The sequence below is a fragment of the Pelophylax lessonae genome (genome assembly GCF_965119305.1).
Source record: "Pelophylax lessonae genome assembly, chromosome: 3".
Taxonomy (NCBI): Eukaryota; Metazoa; Chordata; class Amphibia; order Anura; family Ranidae; genus Pelophylax; species Pelophylax lessonae.
Genome location: NC_138770.1, coordinates 674,673,396 through 674,698,686, shown reverse-complemented (window position 1 = coordinate 674,698,686; position 25,291 = coordinate 674,673,396). Strand labels below are relative to the sequence as shown.

The following is a 25,291-nucleotide window of genomic DNA, read 5'->3' as shown; positions in this document are numbered from 1 at the left end:
GAAAGGGGGCACGCTGGTCACTCCGCATTGAAAGGGGGCACGCTGGTCTCTCTGCATTGAAAGGGGGCACGCTGGTCACTCTGCATTGAAAGGGGGCACGCTGGTTTCTCCGCATTGAAAGGGGGCACGCTGGTCTCTCTGCATTGAAAGGGGGCACGCTGGTCTCTCTGCATTGAAAGGGGGCACGCTGGTCTCTCTGCATTGAAAGGGGGCACGCTGGTCACTCTGCATTGAAAGGGGGCACGCTGGTCGGTCTGCATTGAAAGGGGGCATGGCACGCTGGTCACTCTGCATTGAAAGGGGGCACGCTGGTCTCTCTGCATTGAATTTGTTCATATTTTTTTTTCGAACTATAGTCCAGCCCTCAACAGTGTCTGAGGGACCGTGAACTGGCCCCCTGTTTAAAACGTTTGAGGACCCCTGCTCTACGACCACGTGGATTACATAGTTGCAGCAAAGCCCCATTGACTTGAATGGGTCACATTAGGAGGCAATACTGCCCACCGAACGTAACAGGGGGGATCATTTTTTGCCACGCCCACTTTACTTTCCATGTTTAAAACCCCATCCGGCTGCCTTTGAAGCCTAGGTGGAGGAAGTTAGGTTAAAAAACATAACTGGCGCAAAGGCTATTTGCTAAACAGTAGGAAATGATATCCATATAAATAAGTCCATGAATAGGTAGTCCATCAATGGGCAAGATGAAAAAGTCAAATTATCGGTGTATAAAAATGTCTCTATATGGAGGCGGCAGCTGTCCTCAGAGCCTAGCAGACTCTGCATCTGGTAATGAAGGAGAAAGCCCAGAAGCGCCACCTAAGTGTAGTATTAAAGACAATTTATTGTTGCACAAGTAGTGATCGACGGATATCGGTTTTCCCTTACCGATACCGATATTTTGGCCACTGCATATAGGTATCAGCCGATATTTTCGTACAAAAATTATTTTTTTTTTTATCTTTTTTATTTGACAGGTACTCTTGTGGAGGGATCTGGGAGTCTAAAAGACCCCAAACCCCTCCTCTGCCCTTAAAAGCATTCAAAACGCCAAGTTTGGCTGTTCTGAATGCTGTCATTTTTTTAATCTGGCGCCAGACAGTACCCGGAAGTGATGTCACGTATGACATCACTTCCCGGGTTTTTGCATGGAGACCCGATCAGAGCCGAATGCGGCTTTGATCGGGTCTTCGGTGGCCGTGCAGACTGGTTGCCCGGGTCTCCGGGTGGGACGGGAGACCCGGGTGAGCCGCAAAAGGCGGCAGGAGGGGGGGGACGTCCCCTCCAGCTCCTTGTAATGACAGCCGAGCGGCTTCTCAGCCACATCGGTTGTCATTACAAGACAGCTGACCGTTGGCTATGGACACCAGTACCGGGGTGAGGCCTCTAGCTGCAGGCATCACTCCGGTACAAACACTTTCCCGAAATATCAGCAATATCGGTAACCTCCGGGGCTGATTCTGATATATCGGGGAAAGTGCATATCAGCCCTTGATATATCGGCCGATCTCTACGCACAAGTAATAAAAACTCACAAGATAAAAATGGGTAATAGGCTCATCAATGTAGGTAGGCAGGGGGGGGGGGGGCATTCCAGGAAGTTGGGTGACAGTAGAAACTTTACTCTGCAGTATTGGTGTGATGCTGCAGCTGTCTCATGTTGGTTCAAAGTCTGAGAACTGCGCAATCACATGACCACTGCACTCCTCTTGGTCTGCTCCAAGCATAGAGTAGTGACTAAGTCACCGTTCTCTTACTCCAGCGCTCACTGGAGTGCTGGGTGGGGGGTTAAGAGGCAGAGCCTGCTGTCAATCAGGCAGCTGAGCGGATCCCGGCAATATTGTCTGGATCCTTCCAGAGACTGGAGTGACTCTGCCATGTCAGCTGATGGCAGGCAACAGTCCCTCTATTAACCGACTCAACGTCGCAGGAGAGCTAAAGTAAGTGCACTTCAGTGACCCACAAGAGAAGTATGACCAAGAAAGCTTTGGCCATACTTCTCTTTTAAATGACAGTGACTGATTCACCTCTAATGAATGTCTGGTGAAAGTCACTTTTACTGATTTATAAATATGATCTCTAAATGTTTATTCAATGAAAATACGCAATATACTGTCCAATGTTCCCCCGGCTTCCCCATGGCTCCTCAATGATATATGGACGTGTCCATTCCTGTTCTTCGACCTCCAGAATAAATTAGTGTCACAATCTCGCAGCGTGAAAGTGGGGAGTAAATGGCAGTTCAGTCCCGGCACTGAGCGCACACTAGTCACCCTTCAGTAATACTTAATTATTTTGTATCATTGCTGTAAACAGCATTCTATTCTGGAATAAACAGCGCTGGATGCGTTCGCACATCTGAAGTGGAGCTGTCGCCTTTTTACAGCCCCGTTAAATGAGTGGCCGTAAAAATTGTGTACGCTAATAATAAACCCAACATAAAGCTTCTTACTACTATGCAGAGTGCTATAAAGATTCGCAGCCGACAAGCCGTTATTGCTGCGCTGCTGACGAGGCCGCTTACAGAGTACTTCACGCCACCACTTCAGAATATCAGAGGGAGACGGCATTAAGGGAGAAAAGGAGGAGAGGAGCTTAATGGACGGACAGTTGTTGTCGCAGTGCGAGATTAAATAACACAAAGAGGAATGTCTACACTGCATAAACACTAGTAACACTCCATACTACTTTATACAACTTCTAGACTGCCGAGTACTCTACTCCTCCTAAAGACTACCTACTACCCTATAGACCACCAGCTACTCTATACAACCTATAGACCACCAACTACTCTATACAACCTATAGACCACCAACTACTCTATACAACCTATAGACCGCCAGCTACTCTATACAACCCACAGCCCACCAGCTACTCTATACAACCTATAGACCACCAACTACTCTATACAACCTATAGACCGCCAGCTACTCTATACAACCTATAGACCCCCAACTACTCTATACAACCTATAGACCACCGGCTACTCTATACAACCTATAGACCACCAACTACTCTATACAACCTATAGACCACCAACTACTCTATACAACCTATAGACCACCAACTACTCTATACAACCTATAGACCACCAGCTACTCTATACAACCTATAGACCACCAACTACTCTATACAACCTATAGACCACCAACTACTCTATACAACCTATAGACCACCAACTACTCTATACAACCTATAGACCACCAACTACTCTATACAACCTATAGACCACCAGCTACTCTATACAACCTATAGACCACCAACTACTCTATACAACCTATAGACCACCAACTACTCTATACAACCTATAGACCACCAGCTACTCTATACAACCTATAGATCACCAGCTACTCTATACCACCTATAGACCACCAGCTACTCTATACAACCTATAGACCACCAGCTACTCTATACAACCTATAGACCACCAGCTACTCTATACAACCTATAGACCACCAACTACTCTATACAACCTATAGACCACCAGCTACTCTATACAACCTATAGACCACCAGCTACTCTATACAACCTATAGACCACCAGCTACTCTATACAACCTATAGACCACCAGCTACTCTATACAACCTATAGACCACGGCTACTCTGTACAACCTATAGACCACCGGCTACTCTATACAATCTATAGACCACCGGCTACTCTATACAACCTATAGACCACCGGCTACTCTATACAACCTATAGACCACCGGCTAATCTATACAACCTATAGACCACCGGCTACTCTATACAACCTATAGACCACCGGCTACTCTATACAACCTATAGACCACCGGCTACTCTATACAACCTATAGACCACCAGCTACTCTATACAACCTATAGACCCCCAACTACTTTATACAACCTATAGACCACCAACTACTCTATACAACCTATAGACCACCAACTACTCTATACAACCTATAGACCACCAACTACTCTATACAACCTATAGACCGCCAGCTACTCTATACAACCTATAGACCGCCAGCTACTCTATACAACCTATAGACCACCAGCTACTCTATACAACCTATTGACCCCCAACTACTCTATACAACCTATAGACCACCAGCTACTCTATACAACCTATAGACCCCCAACTACTCTATACAACCTATAGACCACCAGCTACTCTATACAACCTATAGACCACCAGCTACTCTATACAACCTATAGACCCCCAACTACTCTATACAACCTATAGACCACCAACTACTCTATACAACCTATAGACCACCAACTACTCTATACAACCTATAGATCACCAACTACTCTATACCACCTATAGACCACCAGCTACTCTATACAACCTATAGACCACCAGCTACTCTATACAACCTATAGACCACCAACTACTCTATACAACCTATAGACCACCAGCTACTCTATACAACCTATAGACCACCAGCTACTCTATACAACCTATAGACCACCAACTACTCTATACAACCTATAGACCACCAACTACTCTATACAACCTATAGACCACCAGCTACTCTATACAACCTATAGACCACCAGCTACTCTATACAACCTATAGACCACCAGCAACTCTATACCACCTATAGACCACCAGCTACTCTGTACAACCTATAGACCACCAGCTACTCTATACAATCTATAGACCACCGGCTACTCTATACAACCTATAGACCACCGGCTACTCTATACAACCTATAGACCACCGGCTACTCTATACAACCTATAGACCACCGGCTACTCTATACAACCTATAGACCACCGGCTACTCTATACAACCTATAGACCACCGGCTACTCTATACAACCTATAGACCACCAGCTACTCTTTACAACCTATAGACCACCGGCTACTCTATACAATCTATAGACCACCGGCTACTCTATACAATCTATAGACCACCGGCTACTCTATACAACCTATAGACCACCGGCTACTCTATACAACCTATAGACCACCGGCTACTCTATACAACCTATAGACCACCGGCTACTCTATACAACCTATAGACCACCGGCTACTCTATACAACCTATAGACCACCAACTACTCTTTACAACCTATAGACCACCAACTACTCTATACAACCTATAGACCACCAGCTACTCTATACAACCTATAGACCCCCAACTACTCTATACAACCTATAGACCACCAGCTACTCTATACAACCTATAGACCACCAACTACTCTATACAACCTATAGACCACCAACTACTCTATACAACCTATAGACCACCAACTACTCTATACAACCTATAGACCACCAGCTACTCTATGCAACCTATAGACCACCAGCTACTCTAAACAACCTATAGACCACCAACAATTCTATACAACCTATAGACTACCAACAATTCTATACAACCTATAGACCAGCAACTACTCTATACAACCTATAAACCACCAGCTACTCTATACAACCTGTAGACCACCAACTACTCTATACAACCTATAGACCACCAACTACTCTATACAACCTATAGACCACCAACTACTCTATACAACCTATAGACCACCAACTACTCTATACAACCTATAGACCACCAACTACTCTATACAACCTATAGACCACCAACTACTCTATACAACCTATAGACCACGGGCTACTCTATACAACCTATAGACCACCTATAGACCACAAGCTACTCTATACAACCTATAGACAGACCACAAGCTACTCTATATAACCTATAGACAGACCACAAGCTACTCTATACAACCTATAGACCACCAGCTACTTTACACAACTTATAGACCATCAACTACTCTATATACCCTATAGACTACCAACTACCCTCTATAACCTATAGATCAGTGTTTCTCAACGCCGGTCCTCAGGGCACACTAACAGGCCAGATTTTAAGTATTACCTTGGGGAGATGCGGACTACAATACTGCAATCACTGAGCAGCAAATTATATCACCTGGGATGTATTTCAGTTTTCTTGCAAACCTGGCCTGTTAGTGGGCCCTGAGGACCGGAGTTGAGAAACACTGCTATAGATTACCAACTACTATATATAACCAATAGACCAGTGGTCTAAAAACTACGGCCCTTTGCATACCTTTATCCGACCCTTGATGCACTATTCCTCCCACTGACAATGATGGGGCACTATTCCTCCCACTGACAATGATGGGGCACTATTCCTCTCACTGACACCAATGATGGGGCACTATTCCTCTCACTGACACCAATAATGGGACACTATTCCTCTCACTGACACCATTAATGGGACACTATTCCTCTCACTGACACCATTAATGGGACACTATTCCTCCCACTGATACCAATGATGGGGCACTATTCCTTCCACTGACACCAACTATGGGGCACTATTCCTTCCACTGACACCAGCAATTGAGCACTATTCCTCCCACTGACACTAGTGAAGGAGCATTATTCCTCCCACTGACACCAGTGAAGGAGCATTATTCCTCCCACTGACACCAGTGAAGGAGCATTATTCCTCCCACTGACACCAGTGAAGGAGCATTATTCCTCCCACTGACACCAGTGAAGGAGCATTATTCCTCCCACTGACACCAGTGAAGGAGCATTATTCCTCCCACTGACACCAGTGAAGGAGCGCTATTCCTCCCACTGACACCAATGATGGGGCACTATTCCTCCCACTGACACCAATGATGGGGCACTATTCCTCTCACTGACACCAATGATGGGGCACTACTTCTCCCACTGACACCAAAAATGAAGCAATATTCCTCCCACTGACACCAGTGATGGGGCACTATATCTCCCACTGATGCCAATGATGGTGCACTATTCCTCCCACTGACGCCCAAAGATTGGGTACTGTTCCTCCCACTGACACCAACGATGGGGCACTAATATTTCCCCTAAAACCAGAGAGGGGACACTGTTTACGCTCATTGACGCCATGACATTTTCCACTCCCACTGGCCACGGTCTGGGCCACCTAAAGTCTGAAGCACAGTAAATGATCCCTTTCTTTAGAAAGACCGCTGCTATAGACTACCCATTATTCTACTCCTCCTAGACTACTGAGTACTCTATACAACCTATAGGCTACCAAGTATTCTACATAATCTATAGACTACCCAGTACTTGAAACCTACTACAGGTTACAGAGAACGTTCTACCTCTTACAGACTGCCGAGTACTGTAAACCTCCTATAGACTACTAAGTACTCTACACCTCTTAAAGACAACTGAGTACCCTACATGTTCTAAAGACTACAGAGTACTTTACAAAATCTAAAAACTAATCGCATGATCCAGATCTATGGACTACCAATTACACTACACCTCCTACAGTCTACTGAATTCTCTACAACAGGGGTCCCCAAATCCCGAGCCGCGGACCAGTACTAGTCTGTGACCTGCTGGGAGGCGGGCTGCACAGCGGGGATTGGCAGCCGGCAGAGCAAGCTGGCACAACCCTGCACTGCCACCTCTGACCACCAGAGGGTGTCCGCTCCCCTTCTCTTAGCACCACTACTCCCCTTCCCTCTCTCTGGTCACAAAGAAGGAGAAGGGGAGGGAGGAGAGCTGGGCCAGGGACAGGATTTCATACCGGCACTGATAAGACCCAGCCTGCACCCCACCCCCCCACTCCAAGGTGATAGGCTGCAGCCATCAAACAGGTATTTGAGGGACTAAGAGAAAACCTAATGCAGATGTTCCTATCATTAAGTACTACAGCACTTTTTTTTATTTTATTTAACCACTTGCATACTGGCCACTTTCACCCCCTTCCTGCCCAGGCCAATTTTCACCTTTCAGCGCTGTCACACTTTGAATGACAATTGCGCGGTCATGCAACACTGCACCCATGACACGTTTATCATTTTTTTTCACACAAATAGAGCTTTCTATTGGTAGTATTTATTCACCACAGGGTTTTACATTTTTTTTTTGCTAAAAAAAATAAATAAAAAATAAAGACCAAAAAGTTTTTCTTAGTTTCTGCCAGAAAATGTTGTAAATTATTTATTCTCCTAAACGGATGTGCGCTGATGAGGCGGCACTGATGAGGTGGCGCCAATATGCCGCACTGAAAGGCGGCACTTATGGGCAATGATAGGTGGCACTGATTGGTGTCACTGATATGCGGCACTGATGAGCATTGATAGGTGGCAGTGATAGGGGTCACTGATAGGCAGCACTTATGGGCAATAATAGGTGGTACGGATAGGCGTCACTGATTGGTGTCACTGAAGTGCGGCACTGATGGGCAATGATAGGTGGCACTGATAGACGACACTTATGGGCAATGATAGGTGGCACAGATAGGGGCAACTTATGGGCAATGATAGGTGGTACGGATAGGCGTCACTGATGAGCACTGATAGGTGGCACTTATGGACAATGATGGGTGGCACTGATAGGCGGCACTTATGGGCAATGATAGGTGGCACTGATAGGCGGCACTTATGGACAATGATAGGTGGCACTTATGGACAATGATAGGTGGCACTGATAGGCGGCACTTATGGGCAATGATAGGTGGCACTAATAGGCGGCACTCATGGGCAATGATAGGTGGCACAGATAGGTGGCAGTGATAGGTGGCAATGATAGGCAGCACTTATGGACAATGATGGGTGGCACTTATGGGAAATGATAGGTGGCACGGATAGGTGGCACTGATGAGCACTGATAGGTGGCAGCGATAGGTGGCACTGATGAGCACTAATAGGTGGCAGTAAAAGGTGGCACTAATGGGCAATGATAGGTGGCACAGATAGGCAGCACTGATTGACATCACGGTTGGGGCTGCACTGATGATCAGTGCCCTGATTACCTGTACAGGTCTTTCCTGTGTGAAGATGCCGCTGATCGGCTCTCCTCTCCTCACACTCTGTCACTGTGAGGAGGGGAGAGCCGAATACCGACACTTCCATGTTTTCATGTGATTGGCTGTGATTGGATACAGCCGATCACATGGGTAAAGAGCTGCGTCATTGGCTCTTTACTGAGATCAGGGTCCCGCGATTGCCGCACTGTGCACCCCTGTGGGCGCGCGAGAGCAGCTAGACTGGATTGACATATGACGTTGCCCCAAAACGAGATGGGATCCGGCCCGTGGCCATTTTACTGTAGGGCGGGCAGGAAGTTGATAATTAACCCTTGAATAGGATGCCAGGGAAGGGTCACACAAAAGGTAAAGGTGTGGTAACAAAGGGATACTGCTCAGAATAAGCACACATATACTCCGCCGAGTGCGTGTAGCGACACCTGTGGTGCAGACAGCTTTATTAATGCATCGCTAAGGTGACAGATGGAAGGATATATCGGGAGTACATCTGACATTCCTGGTTGCTTTTTACAATAAATGGAGTGTGAAGCTGAAAAAAACATCACAGAGGAATAACTTAACCAGCTGCTAAAAATCAGCAATAAGCTCGAAGCTCCCACAATGGTGTTAAACGTTTCATCGATCGGGGGGGGGGGGGGGGAGAGAGAAGTACGCGACAATGTGATAAGAGGTCGCGGCGGTACCAGCCTTTTATAAAAGATTTTCACGGTCCTGGAACACAAAATCTCTCTCTACACTTGGTCTTATTTTTAAAGAGGCCGTGTTAGAAACATTTACAATCCTTAAATCCAAACTCTGACCTTCCCTTCAGTCCTGCACAGTTCTACCGGCTCATCTCCTGGACTGAAACGGCTTCCTCTGATTTCACTGCACACTGTGAGCTTCTTACAATGTGCATCAGAAGCTGCAGCATGTCCGAGGACTGGAGAACATACAGCATCATCTAGCAATGTTCTATTGTTTCTGTCTGCCTTGGGATCAACCTATTATGGGATGTATATGTGGATTAGCTGCTAGATGGGAGGGGGGATTTCTCCAGAAGCCCTTCCTAAAGACTGTCTACTGTTGGAAAGTTGAATATACCTGTGTGTCATGTTACCCAATGTTGTTTACCCTGCCCCGTGTCATGTTACGGAATGTAGTTTACCCCGCCCTATGTCATGTTACGGAATTTAGTTTACCCTGCCCTGTGTCATGTTACGGAATTTAGTTTACCCCGCCCTGTGTCATTATGCTGATTTACTCACCTATTGTCTACTGTTTGGGTGTGTTTACACTTATAATAATGTGTATTGTACTTCAGGAGCTCGATGACGGCAAGTCTGCTAGGTAATTGGCTCAGGTTGAGTGAATCACTGTCATCTATTAGTTGCTGGTGGGAAAGTAGAATACGGTTTGTGTTGGCTGTTCCTACGCGATTATCTCTCAGGCACAAAGGAGGAGTCTGTGAAATGTTTACTTGTCCCTAGTCCCCTCTCAGGTCCAGCGGGGAATGCCTCTGGAAAATGATTTAAGAAACCCCTTGCGTGGGGAATCATATAAAAGTCAGCTGTGGCTAAATAATAGTTGTTGTTCACTCCCAGAACTGTTGTCCAATTACTGGGGGGGTTGCCTTAGATATGTTAGTACTTCCTCAGCTTAAAGGATTACCCAGCGGAAATACCTAGGTATTGGAGCTCCGCTACACCAGTCTTAATCCGTAGGGTTCAATATTGAGTTGGCCCACCCTTTGCAGCTATAACAGCTTCAACTCTTCTGGGAAGGCTGTCCACAAGGTTTAGGAGTGTGTCTATGGGAATGTTTCACCATTCTTCCAGAAGCGCATTTGTGAGGTCAGGCACTGATGTTGGAGAGAAGACCTGGCTCGCTGTCTCCACCCTAATTTATCACCAAGGTGTTCTATTGGGTTGAGGTCAGGACTTTGTGCAGCCCAATCAAGTTCCATTAACCCCAAACTCGCTCATTCATGTCTTTATGGACCTTGGTTTGTGCACTGGTCCAAGTCATGTGGTGTTTATTTAGAACTTCCTTCTCTTAGTACTACAGGAGATAGAAGGTAGCTAGGTGAAGCAGCAGAGTCCTCCAGCAGAGTAGAGGATTTCAGGAAAGCAGAGTTAGATAGAGGAAGAAGCAGAGTCCTCCAGCAGTGCAGATTATTTCAGGAGAGGAGAGCTCTAGAGGAAAGAGCAGGGTCCTTCAGCAGTGCAGAGTATTCCAGGAGAGGAGAGTTATAGAGGAACGGGCTGAGTACTCCAGCAGAGCAGAGTATTTCAGGAGAGGAGTGTTATAGAGGAGGGAGCAGAGTCCTCCAGCATCAGAACAGAGGATTTCAGGAGAGGAGAGTTAGAGGAAGCAGCAGAATTCTCCAGCAGAGCAGAGTATTTCAGGAGAGGAGAATTAGCTAGAGGAAGGAGCAGAGTCCTCCAGCAGAGCAGAGGATTTCAGGAGAGGATAGTTAGATAGAGGAAGGAGCAGAGTCCTCCAGCAGTACAGAGTATTTTAGGGAAAGGAGAGGAGAGTTAAAGAGGAAGGGGCAGAGTACTCCAGCAGAGCAGAGTATTTTAGGAGAGGAGAGGTATAGAGGAAGGAGCAGAGTCCTCCAGAAGTGCAGAGTATTTCAGGAGAGGAGAGTTAGATAGAGGAAGCAGCAGAGTGCTCCAGCAGAGCAGAGTATTTCAGATAAGGAGTGCTAGATAGAGGAAAGAGCAGAGTCCTCCAGTAGAGCAGAATATTTCAGGAGAGGAGAGTTATAAAGGAAGAAGCAGAGTCTTCCAGCAGAGCAGAGTATTTCAGGAGAGGAGAGTTAAAGAGGAAGGAGCAGAGTCCTCCAGAAGTGCAGAGTATTTCAGGAGAGGAGAGTTATAGAGGAAGGAGCAGAGTCCTCCAGCAGAACAGAGTATTTCAGATAAGGAGCGCTACATAGAGGAAAGAGCAGAGTGCTCCAGTAGAGCAGAATATTTTAGAAGACGAGAGTTATAGAGAAAGCAGCAGAGTATTTTATGAGAGGAGTTCTAGAGGAAGGAGCAGAGTCCTCCAGCAGACCAGAGTATTTCAGAAGAGGTATAGAGGAAGGAGCAGAGTCCTCCAGCAGTGCAGAGTATTTCAGTAGAGGAGAGTTATAGAGGAAGGAGCAGAGTCCTCCAGCAGAGCAGAGTATTTCAGGAGAGGAGAGTTATAGAGGAAGGAGCAGAGTCCTCCAGCAGAGCAGAGTATTTCAGGAGAGGAGAGTTATAGAGGAAGGGGCAGAGTCCTCCACCAGTGCAAAGCATTACAGGAGAGGAGAGACAGATGAGTGGTGGGGTGATTCCTTTATTGTAACCCTTCCTCTACATAAAATACTGCAGATATAAAGCTTACACATTTCCCTTTCTCTTGGAGAAGAACACTCGATACACTGGGAAGTTCCCGGAAAACGATCCTTTGTAGAAGAGAACGCGGATTTCAGGGAATGCGGACTATTCATTAAAGATGAAGGCCGCATTGCATACAATCAAAGTTACTTTATTAGCAGAAGAAAAGCAGACAGGAAAACGTATGCCCCGATTACAGGAACGTAGAGGAGCGCACTACGGATGGAGGAGATTCATTTAAGGGTCTCCAGGCGCCTGCGGGAAATTTAAATGAGGCACCTACAGCATTTACCTGGCCTAATTCTGTCCACTTACCCACTCCTCAAATTAATGCAATTTCTCAAAGCCAATCTGCACCCAAAGCGTCGTAAACAAAAATAAGAACGCAACGTTTCGCGGAGCGTGACAAGCAGACACGCACTGCCACTCCGCCAGAGGAAGGAGATTTAGCATTCCGTCGAGTCCCTCGGTCCAGAAAATGGGCCACGCATTTCACAGAGCGTTAATTAGCCGATATATAAAAGTCAAAATACTTATAAATATGCGATTGGCCGAGGCAGGAAAACGAGGGATGTCAGAGCGAACGCTAAAATAAGCCGAGTAAAAGAAGTTCTCGCCTTTTTCCGCTGACAACAACCACCGTCGGTCAGCGCTTCATAGCGGCGTCGTAGGAGGAATAAATAAACGGGGACCAATTACCGAGCCGTCCTCGTTGTAGATCTTCGGGAATGGAAAGCGCATCTTCCAACCAGTCTTCTGGGGATTAGATAATGAAACATCGACTCAGGAGCAGGAAAACCGTCCTGTCAATAAAACTTTCCAAAAATGAAAGTAACTGATAAGTAGACAAGCGGCAAAGAGAAGCGGCGTTATATCTGCGAGGGATGTTTAGGGGGGGTTTTAGGTTGTTTTCTCGCCCAAGGTGGAAGAAATCCCACAAGTCTGGAAGACGAGGAGCCTAAAAACCTACAGCTGGCTTCTTACTTATCAGTCTAAAGCAGTGGCCTTCAAAATGCACCCCCGATGTAATCCTTTGTTTTCTGTTATCTGCCCCTTGGGACACTATTCCTGCCACTGACACCAATGATGGGGGCACTATTCCCCCCACTGACACCAATGATGGGGCACTATTCCTCCCACTGATACCAATGATTGGGCATTATTCCTCCTACTGACACCAATGATGGGGCACTATGCCTCCCACTGACACCAATGATAGGGCACTATTTCTCCCACTGACACAAATGATAGGGGAACTATTCCTCCCACTGACACCAATGATGGGGCACTATTCCTCCCACTGATACCAATGATGGGGCACTATTTCTCCCACTGACACAAATGATAGGGGAACTATTCCTCCCACTGACACCAATGATGGGGCACTATTCCTCCCACTGATACCAATGATGGGGCACTATTCCTCCTACTGACACCAATGATTGGGCACTATTCCTCCTACTAACACCAATGATGGGACACTATTCCTCCTACTGACACCAATGATGGGGCACTATTCCTCCCACTGACCCCAATGATGGGGCACTATTCCTCCCATTGATACCAATGATGGGACACTATTCCTCCCACTGACACCAATGATGGGGCACTATTCCTCCCACTGACACCAATGATCGGTCACTGTTCCTCCCACTGACACCAATGATGGGCACTATTCCTCCCACTGACACCAATGATGGGGCACTATTCCTCCCACTGATACCAATGATGGGGCGCTATTCCTCTCACTGACACCAATGATGGGGCACTATTCCTCCCACTGACACCAATGATGGGACACTATTGCTCCCACTGACACCAATGATGGGGCACTATTCCTCTCACTGACACCAATGATGGGACACTATTCCTCCCACTGATACCAATGATGGGGCGCTATTCCTCCCACTGACACCAATGATGGGGGCACTATTCCTCCAAATGAGATCAATGATGGGGGCACTATTCCTTCCACTGACACCAATGATGGGACACTATTCCTCCCACTGACACCAATGATGGGGCGCTATTCCTCCCACTGAAACCAATGATGGGGCACTATTCCTCCCACTGACACCAATGATGGGGGCACTATTCCTCCCACTGAGACCAATGATTGGGCACCATTCCTTCCAAAGACCATCAAGCCTATTGGATTGTTTACTCCTACCGATGCCAAGGCGTTTTCTACTTCCATTGGCCGCAGTCCAGCCCACGTAAAGTCTGACTGGCCTTTTGTTTAGAACATTTGGAGACCCCTGCTTTAAAGCCTAAGTTTAGTTAACTTTTTTTTTTAACAATCAGCACAAGGGAAAGTAGTGAACTTACATTTATTTAATGAGAAATGTCCCTTGTGCTGCTGGCTGCCCTCTAAGGCCTGGTTCACACCTATGCATTTTTGGTGCTTTTTGCAGAAACACACTACAGTTAATTTAACATGGTTTCCTACGGGACATGTTCACATCTGTGCATTTTTCAGCTGCTGCGTTTTTTGAAAGTGTCAGGACTTTAACTAGATGCGGACTGCCTGCGGCCGATTTACTGCGGCAGGCAGCCCCTCCTGCGCGAACCAACGTAGACCTATGTCGGTCGCGCGCCTGCAGCTAGGGGGCGCTGCCGACGGCGCATTCCCACCCCCACTCTGCAGCCCCTCTCCCACCCCCACTCGGTGCATGGGGCAGGCGGCTCCGATTGCCGCCTGATACCCGCGATCGCTCCCCACTGAGAGAGAAGAACAGTCGGATGTTGTAAACACAGCTGACGGTTCTTCTCCCTGGAATGATCACAGAGCGCCTGTGATCCTTCTATATAGGATCACAGGTCTCTGTAATCATTTCACAAGCCCCGCCCCATACAGGTAGAAACACTCCCCTAGGTACACATTTAACCCCTTCCCTGCCAGTGTCATTATTACAGTAACAGTGCAAATTTTTAGCACTGATTACTGTAGTAATGTCACTGGTACCCCCAAAAGTGTTAAAAAATGTCAGTTAGGGGTCCAATCTGTCCGCCGCAATGTCGCAGTCCCGCTAAAAATCGTAGATCGCTGCCATTAGTAGTAAAAAAAATAAATAAAAATGACATAAATCTCTCCCCTAGTTTGTAGACTAGGGGAACTTTTGGGGGGACCAGTGACAATACTACAGTAATCAGTGTTAAACATATGCACTGTCACTGTACTAATGACACTGGCAGAGAAGGAGTTAACACCAGGGGGCAATCAAAGGATTAAATGTGTGCCTAGGGGTGCTTTCTGTGTGGGGGATGGGCTTGCTTGATGAACACAGAGACCTGTGTTCCTTAATAGGAGGATCCCTGTGTTTGTTACTGACAGAACAGCGGTCTGCCGTGTTTACAGCAGCAGACCGCCATTCTGTTTCCATGGGGAGCGATCGCAGGTGTCTGGTGGACATCGTGGGACTAGCTGTCCCACGAAAACAATGTACATGTATGTCGTTTCATGGGACAGAGCCGACCTGCTGCAGTATAAGTACAGCGGCTGGTCGCAAGTCATTAACCCGCATAAATTGGAACGGGTACCATTGAAATTAATGGGTTTGCGACTTGTCATGCAACTTTATGTGCCCAAAGTTGCATAACAGGTCACACTAGTGTGAACAGAGCCTAACTCTTTTGTGTCTCCCTTGCAGCAGAGTTTGTTCGGTCTTCTCTCCCTCCCTAATCTGCGTTCCCTCTGCACAGTCGGAGTCATTCCTGTTGCTTTCTTCCCCCTTCATCAACAGTAAATCTTAAAACTGTGTGCTGATTGGCCTCTAAGTGGCTCTGATTTCAGGCACAGTGCCGAGAATAGACAACAACTGAGCATGTGCAGAGCAGGGGGAGACAAGGCATTTTTAAGGTTTTACCTGCAAAAGGGGCCACAGCATGAAGTGATCAATCAGGGTTTAGGTTTATGACTAAAGTTTCAATCCTAGATAACAAACACACACACGTACATATATATATATATACACACACACACACACACACACACACACACACACACACACACACACACACACATTATATATATATATATACTAGGGCTGGGCGATTTTGCCTAAAAAAAAAATCTTCGATTTTTAAAGAAAAATTCGAGTTTCGATTCGATTTTTTTTTCAATGCACTTAAAAAATGACTGCAGACATCAGATATAGTGTCAAAAGTGCAACTTTATTGCTATGATTGTCCTCAAGAGTTAAAATGCGTAGAATCCCAAAACAAAAAGTAAATGAGGCTCTGTCATTCAACAATTTCAAGCTTTAACCCAGGTTTAAGCAAAAGTGCAACAACTTCACAGTAGCTTAAATTTACTGTTCAAGAAATCAGATAATTACAAATTTTGTAACATATAACATTACAATTAAAAAAATAAACTCGTCTCAGTTCATAGTGTGAACTGTGAATATAAAAAAATGAAACATGCCTGTGGCAGACATATAGCCTGCTCAAAGAGTGAACAAATGTAAACTTTTATCTATAACAACAAAACACGTGCTTGTTAGATCTCTGAAACATTGTGCATGCTCATTCTAAACATTTTTTGCAAGAAAGATGAGCCTGTCCACAACCTCTGGCTTAATGCAGGCCCGGTTGCAGGTAACTATTCCCCCACCCACACTAAATACCCTCTCTGAGGGGGCAATAGTGGCTGGAATAGAAAGATATATTTTTTAGCCAGTAAGCTTAGCCTTGGAAAGTTGGGCTGATGCAGCTTCCACCATTCAAGAGGATCTGTGTCTGGCTCTATGTCTGGACAGGTGTGGCTAGTCTCTGTCTGTACCTATCACAGCCCCTGTACAGGTACAACCCCGCCTCCCCTCAGACGCACCGCCCGCTTCCTCTCCTGTCAGCTGACGTCACATCCAGGCCTGGCGGTGGCCGCTGATTGGCTCGTTCCTCGTAGACTCTGAGCAGAGATGGCAGCGGCGGTGGTCCGGTTACTGGGGAGTTCTCGCGTGTTGTTGCCGATTCCCGGGCCTGGCTGTGCGGTGTGCAGCGGACTAGGAGCTGGCTGGAGCCCAGGGCGGCCCGCCTGTACAGGTAAGTGTCCCGCATGCAGGCCATGGGGGCCCCTGAGTGACCTCTAGTCCTCTAGTGTGTGTGTACTGTCTATGGTTACGCGGGGCGGGGGCTGGCTCATATCGCGCTATGGAAAAAACTATAGTGGCAAAAAACTCGAGTTTGAAAAAATAAAATCGTTTTACACTAAAAAATCGATTTATCGATTTCATCGATTTTTTGCCCAGCCCTAATATATACACACATATACATATACACGCGCACACATATATATATATATATATATATATATATATATATATATATACACACTATAATATATATATATATATATATATATATATATATATAGATAGATATACGCACACACACACGCACATATATATACATATATACACACACACACTATATATATATATATATATATATATATATATATATATATATATATATATATATATATACACACAGTACAGACCAAAAGTTTGGACACACCTTCTCATTCAAAGAGTTTTCTTCATTTTCATGACTATGAAAATTGTAGAGTCACACTTCAAGAGGAGTCACCTGAAATGTTTTTCACTTCACAGGTGTGCCCTGTCAGGTTTAATAAGTGTGATTTCTTGCCTTATAATTGGGGTTGGGACCATCAGAAGTCAGGTGGATACACAGCTGATCGTCCTACTGAATAGACTGTTAGAATTTGTATTATGGCAAGAAAAAAGCAGCTAAGTACAGGAAAACAAGTGGCCATCATTACTTTAAGAAATGAAGTCAGTCAGTCCGAAAAATTGGGAAAACTTTGAAAGTGTCCCCAAGTGCAGTCACAAAAACCATCAAGCGCTACAAAGAAACTGGCTGACATGCGAAGCGCCCCAGGAAAGGAAGACCAAGAGTCACCTCTGCTGCGGAGGATAAGTTCATCCGAGTCACCAGCCTCAGAAATCGCTCAGATTAGAGACCAGGTCAATGGCACACGGAGTTCTAGCAGCAGACACATCTCTAGAACAACTGTTAGGAGGAGACTGTGTGAATCCGGCCTTCATGGTAGAATATCTGCTAGAAAACCACTGCTAAAGAAAGGCAACAAGCAGAAGAGACTTGGTTGGGCTAAAGAACACAAGGAATGGACATTAGACCGGTGGAAATCTGTGCTTTGTTCTGATGAGTCCAAATTTGAGATCTTTGGTTCCAACCACCGTGTCTTTGTACGACGCAGAAAAGGTGAACGGATGGACTCTACATGCCCGGTTCCCACCGTGAAGCATGGAGGAGGAGGTGTGATGGTGTGGGGGTGCTTTGCTGGTGACACTGTTGGGGATTTATTCAAAATTGAAGGCATACTGAACCAGCATGGCTACCACAGCATCTTGCAGCGGCATGCTATTCCATCCGGTTTGCGTTTAGTTGGACCATCATTTATTTTTCAACATGACAATGACCCCAAACACCTCCAGGCTGTGTAAGGGCTATTTGACCAAGAAGGAGAGTGATGGGGTGCTGCGCCAGATGACCTCCACAGTCACCGGACCTCAACCCAATCCAGATGGTTTGGGGTGAGCCGGACCGCAGAGTGAAGGCAAAAGGGCCAACAAGTGCTGAGCATCTCTGGGAACTCCTTCAAGACTGTTGGAAGACCATTTCAGGTGACATCAAGAGAATGCCAAGAGTGTGCAAAGCCGTAATCAAAGCAAAAGGTGGCCACTTTGAAGAACCTAGAATATGACATATTTTCTGTTGGAAGACCATTTCAGGTGACTTCCTCTTGAAGTGTGACTCTACAATTCTCATAGTCATGAAAATAAAGAAAACTCTTTGAATGAGAAGGTGTGTCCAAAATTTTGGTCTGTACTGTATATTATATATATATATATATATATACACACACACACACACTATATTACCAAAAGTATTGGGACGCCTGCCTTTACACACACATGAACTTTAATGGTGTCTTAGTCCGTAGGGTTCAATATTGGGTTGGCCCACCCTTTCCAGCTATAACAGCTTCAACTCTTCTGGGAAGGCTGTCCACAAGGTTTAGGAGTGTGTCTATGGGAATGTTTGACCATTCTTCCAGAAGAGCATTTGTGAGGTCAGGCACTGATGTTGGATGAGAAGGCCTGGCTTGCAGTCTGCAATCTAATTTATCCCAAAGGTGTTCTATCAGGTTGAGGTCAGGACTCTATGCAGGTCAGTCCAGTTCCTCCACCCCAAACTCACTCATCCATGTCTTTATGGGCCTTGCTTTGTGCACTGGTGCGCAGTCATGTTGGAACAGGAAGGGGCCGTCCCCAAACTCTTCCCACAAAGTTGGGAGCATGAAATTGTCCAAAATGTCTTGGTATGCTGACGCCTTAATAGTTTCCTTCACTGGAACTAAGGGGCCAATCCCAACCCCTGAAAAACAAATCCACACCATAATCCCCCCTCCACCAAATGATTTGGACCAGTGCACAAAGCAAGGTCCATAAAGACATGGATGAGAGAGTTTGGGGTGAAGGAACTCGACTGTCCTGCACAGAGTCCTGACCTCAACCTGATAGAGCATCAGTGGGACTTCCATAACACCTCAGCAGTGCCACAGGCTGATCGCCTCCATGCCACGCTGCATTGATGCAGTAATTCATGCAAAAGGAGCCCCGACCAAGTATTGAGTGCATCCTATACTGTACATGGACAGACTTCTCATCCTATACTGTACATGGACAGACTTCTCCTCCTATACTGTACATGGACAGACTTCTCCTATACTGTACATGGACAGACTTCTCCTCCTATACTGTACATGGACAGACTTCTCATCCTATACTGTACATGGACAGACTTCTCCTCCTATACTGTACATGGACAGACTTCTCCTCCTATACTGTACATGGACAGACTTCCCATCCTATACTGTACATGGACAGACTTCTCATCCTATACTGTACATGGACAGACTTCCCATCCTATACTGTACATGGACAGACTTCTCCTCCTATACTGTACATGGACAGACTTCTCCCCCTATACTGTACATGGACAGACTTCTCATCCTATACTGTACATGGACAGACTTCCCATCCTATACTGTACATGGACAGACTTCTCATCCTATACTGTACATGGACAGACTTCCCATCCTATACTGTACATGGACAGACTTCCCATCCTATACTGTACATGGACAGACTTCCCATCCTATACTGTACATGGACAGACTTCTCCCCCTATACTGTACATGGACAGACTTCTCCTATACTGTACATGGACAGACTTCTCCTATACTGTACATGGACAGACTTCTCATCCTATACTGTACATGGACAGACTTCCCATCCTATACTGTACATGGACAGACTTCTCCTCCTATACTGTACATGGACAGACTTCTCCCCCTATACTGTACATGGACAGACTTCCCATCCTATACTGTACATGGACAGACTTCCCATCCTATACTGTACATGGACAGACTTCTCATCCTATACTGTACATGGACAGACTTCTCCTCCAATACTGTACATGGACAGACTTCTCCTCCTATACTGTACATGGACAGACTTCTCCTCCTATACTGTACATGGACAGACTTCCCATCCTATACTGTACATGGACAGACTTCCCATCCTATACTGTACATGGACAGACTTCCCATCCTATACTGTACATGGACAGACTTCTCATCCTATACTGTACATGGACAGACTTCTCCTCCTATACTGTACATGGACAGACTTCTCCTCCTATACTGTACATGGACAGACTTCTCCTCCTATACTGTACATGGACAGACTTCCCATCCTATACTGTACATGGACAGACTTCTCATCCTATACTGTACATGGACAGACTTCCCATCCTATACTGTACATGGACAGACTTCTCCTATACTGTACATGGACAGACTTCTCCTATACTGTACATGGACAGACTTCTCCTCCTATACTGTACATGGACAGACTTCCCATCCTATACTGTACATGGACAGACTTCTCCCCCTATACTGTACATGGACAGACTTCCCATCCTATACTGTACATGGACAGACTTCTCATCCTATACTGTACATGGACAGACTTCCCATCGTATACTGTACATGGACAGACTTCCCATCCTATACTGTACATGGACAGACTTCTCCTATACTGTACATGGACAGACTTCTCATCCTATACTGTACATGGACAGACTTCTCCTATACTGTACATGGACAGACTTCTCCTCCTATACTGTACATGGACAGACTTCTCATCCTATACTGTACATGGACAGACTTCTCCTATACTGTACATGGACAGACTTCTCCTCCTATACTGTACATGGACAGACTTCTCATCCTATACTGTACATGGACAGACTTCCCATTGTATACTGTACATGGACAGACTTCTCCTCCTATACTGTACATGGACAGACTTCTCCTCCTATACTGTACATGGACAGACTTCCCATCCTATACTGTACATGGACAGACTTCTCATCCTATACTGTACATGGACAGACTTCCCATCCTATACTGTACATGGACAGACTTCTCCTCCTATACTGTACATGGACAGACTTCTCCTCCTATACTGTACATGGACAGACTTCTCCTCCTATACTGTACATGGACAGACTTCTCCCCCTATACTGTACATGGACAGACTTCTCCCCCTATACTGTACATGGACAGACTTCCCATCCTATACTGTACATGGACAGACTTCTCATCCTATACTGTACATGGACAGACTTCCCATCCTATACTGTACATGGACAGACTTCCCATCCTATACTGTACATGGACAGACTTCCCATCCTATACTGTACATGGACAGACTTCCCCTCCTATACTGTACATGGACAGACTTCCCCTCCTATACTGTACATGGACAGACTTCCCATCCTATACTGTACATGGACAGACTTCTCCCCCTATACTGTACATGGACAGACTTCCCATCCTATACTGTACATGGACAGACTTCTCCCCCTATACTGTACATGGACAGACTTCTCCTCCTATACTGTACATGGACAGACTTCTCATCCTATACTGTACATGGACAGACTTCTCCTCCTATACTGTACATGGACAGACTTCCCATCCTATACTGTACATGGACAGACTTCCCATCCTATACTGTACATGGACAGACTTCTATACTGTACATGGACAGACTTCTCATCCTATACTGTACATGGACAGACTTCTCCTATACTGTACATGGACAGACTTCTCCTATACTGTACATGGACAGACTTCTCATCCTATACTGTACATGGACAGACTTCTCCTATACTGTACATGGACAGACTTCTCCTCCTATACTGTACATGGACAGACTTCTCATCCTATACTGTACATGGACAGACTTCTCATCCTATACTGTACATGGACAGACTTCCCATCCTATACTGTACATGGACAGACTTCTCCTCCTATACTGTACATGGACAGACTTCTCCCCCTATACTGTACATGGACAGACTTCCCATCCTATACTGTACATGGACAGACTTCCCATCCTATACTGTACATGGACAGACTTCTCCTATACTGTACATGGACAGACTTCCCATCCTATACTGTACATGGACAGACTTCCCATCCTATACTGTACATGGACAGACTTCCCATCCTATACTGTACATGGACAGACTTCCCATCCTATACTGTACATGGACAGACTTCTCATCCTATACTGTACATGGACAGACTTCTCATCCTATACTGTACATGGACAGACTTCTCATCCTATACTGTACATGGACAGACTTCTCATCCTATACTGTACATGGACAGACTTCTCCTCCTATACTGTACATGGACAGACTTCTCCTCCTATACTGTACATGGACAGACTTCTCCTCCTATACTGTACATGGACAGACTTCCCATCCTATACTGTACATGGACAGACTTCTCATCCTATACTGTACATGGACAGACTTCCCATCCTATACTGTACATGGACAGACTTCTCCTATACTGTACATGGACAGACTTCTCCTCCTATACTGTACATGGACAGACTTCCCATCCTATACTGTACATGGACAGACTTCTCCCCCTATACTGTACATGGACAGACTTCTCATCCTATACTGTACATGGACAGACTTCCCATCCTATACTGTACATGGACAGACTTCCCATCCTATACTGTACATGGACAGACTTCCCCTCCTATACTGTACATGGACAGACTTCCCCTCCTATACTGTACATGGACAGACTTCCCATCCTATACTGTACATGGACAGACTTCTCCCCCTATACTGTACATGGACAGACTTCCCATCCTATACTGTACATGGACAGACTTCCCATCCTATACTGTACATGGACAGACTTCTCCCCCTATACTGTACATGGACAGACTTCTCCCCCTATACTGTACATGGACAGACTTCTCCCCCTATACTGTACATGGACAGACTTCTCCCCCTATACTGTACATGGACAGACTTCTCCTCCTATACTGTACATGGACAGACTTCTCCTCCTATACTGTACATGGACAGACTTCTCCTATACTGTACATGGACAGACTTCTCATCCTATACTGTACATGGACAGACTTCTCCTATACTGTACATGGACAGACTTCTCCTATACTGTACATGTACAGACTTCTCATCCTATACTGTACATGGACAGACTTCTCCCCTATACTGTACATGGACAGACTTCTCCCCCTATACTGTACATGGACAGACTTCTCCTCCTATACTGTACATGGACAGACTTCTCCTATACTGTACATGGACAGACTTCTCCTCCTATACTGTACATGGACAGACTTCTCCTCCTATACTGTACATGGACAGACTTCTCCTCCTATACTGTACATGGACAGACTTCTCCTATACTGTACATGGACAGACTTCCCATCCTATACTGTACATGGACAGACTTCCCATCCTATACTGTACATGGACAGACTTCTCATCCTATACTGTACATGGACAGACTTCCCATCCTATACTGTACATGGACAGACTTCCCATCCTATACTGTACATGGACAGACTTCTCATCCTATACTGTACATGGACAGACTTCTCATCCTATACTGTACATGGACAGACTTCTCATCCTATACTGTACATGGACAGACTTCTCCTCCTACACTGTACATGGACAGACTTCTCCCCCTATACTGTACATGGACAGACTTCTCCCCCTATACTGTACATGGACAGACTTCCCATCCTATACTGTACATGGACAGACTTCCCATCCTATACTATACATGGACAGACTTCTCCCCCTATACTGTACATGGACAGACTTCCCCTCCTATACTGTACATGGACAGACTTCCCATCCTATACTGTACATGGACAGACTTCCCCTCCTATACTGTACATGGACAGACTTCCCATCCTATACTGTACATGGACAGACTTCTCATCCTATACTGTACATGGACAGACTTCCCATCCTATACTGTACATGGACAGACTTCTCCTCCTATACTGTACATGGACAGACTTCCCATCCTATACTGTACATGGACAGACTTCCCCTCCTATACTGTACATGGACAGACTTCTCCTATACTGTACATGGACAGACTTCTCCCCCTATACTGTACATGGACAGACTTCTCCTCCTATACTGTACATGGACAGACTTCTCCTCCTATACTGTACATGGACAGACTTCTCCTATACTGTACATGGACAGACTTCTCATCCTATACTGTACATGGACAGACTTCTTCTCCTATACTGTACATGGACAGACTTCTCATCCTATACTGTACATGGACAGACTTCTCATCCTATACTGTACATGGACAGACTTCTCATCCTATACTGTACATGGACAGACTTCTCCTCCTATACTGTACATGGACAGACTTCTCCTCCTATACTGTACATGGACAGACTTCTATACTGTACATGGACAGACTTCTCCTCCTATACTGTACATGGACAGACTTCTATACTGTACATGGACAGACTTCTCCTCCTATACTGTACATGGACAGACTTCTTCTCCTATACTGTACATGGACAGACTTCTCATCCTATACTGTACATGGACAGACTTCTCCTATACTGTACATGGACAGACTTCTCATCCTATACTGTACATGGACAGACTTCTCATCCTATACTGTACATGGACAGACTTCTCCCCCTATACTGTACATG

The 25,291-nt window shown here is 45.7% G+C and overlaps 1 protein-coding gene and 1 long non-coding RNA gene across 3 annotated transcripts in view; one reads left to right on the top strand and one right to left on the bottom strand.

Annotated features, from left to right (window-relative positions):
• LOC309549206 overlaps positions 1-11,673 on the top strand; it is a 386,600-nt gene extending 374,927 nt beyond the window's left edge. Inside the window, exons 1-3 of one of the 2 annotated variants that reach the window (XR_014225009.1) lie at positions 11,048-11,065; positions 11,355-11,414; positions 11,570-11,673. This is a non-coding gene — a long non-coding RNA (uncharacterized lncRNA). Of the gene's footprint in view, positions 1-11,047; positions 11,066-11,354; positions 11,415-11,569 lie in introns of those variants that run through there. The other variant, XR_014225008.1, reaches the window with a different exon arrangement.
• The window catches only part of ZFAND3 (zinc finger AN1-type containing 3), a 367,558-nt gene that overhangs the window by 280,912 nt on the left and 61,355 nt on the right, over positions 1-25,291 (bottom strand). The gene's annotated exons all lie outside the window — the stretch shown is intronic.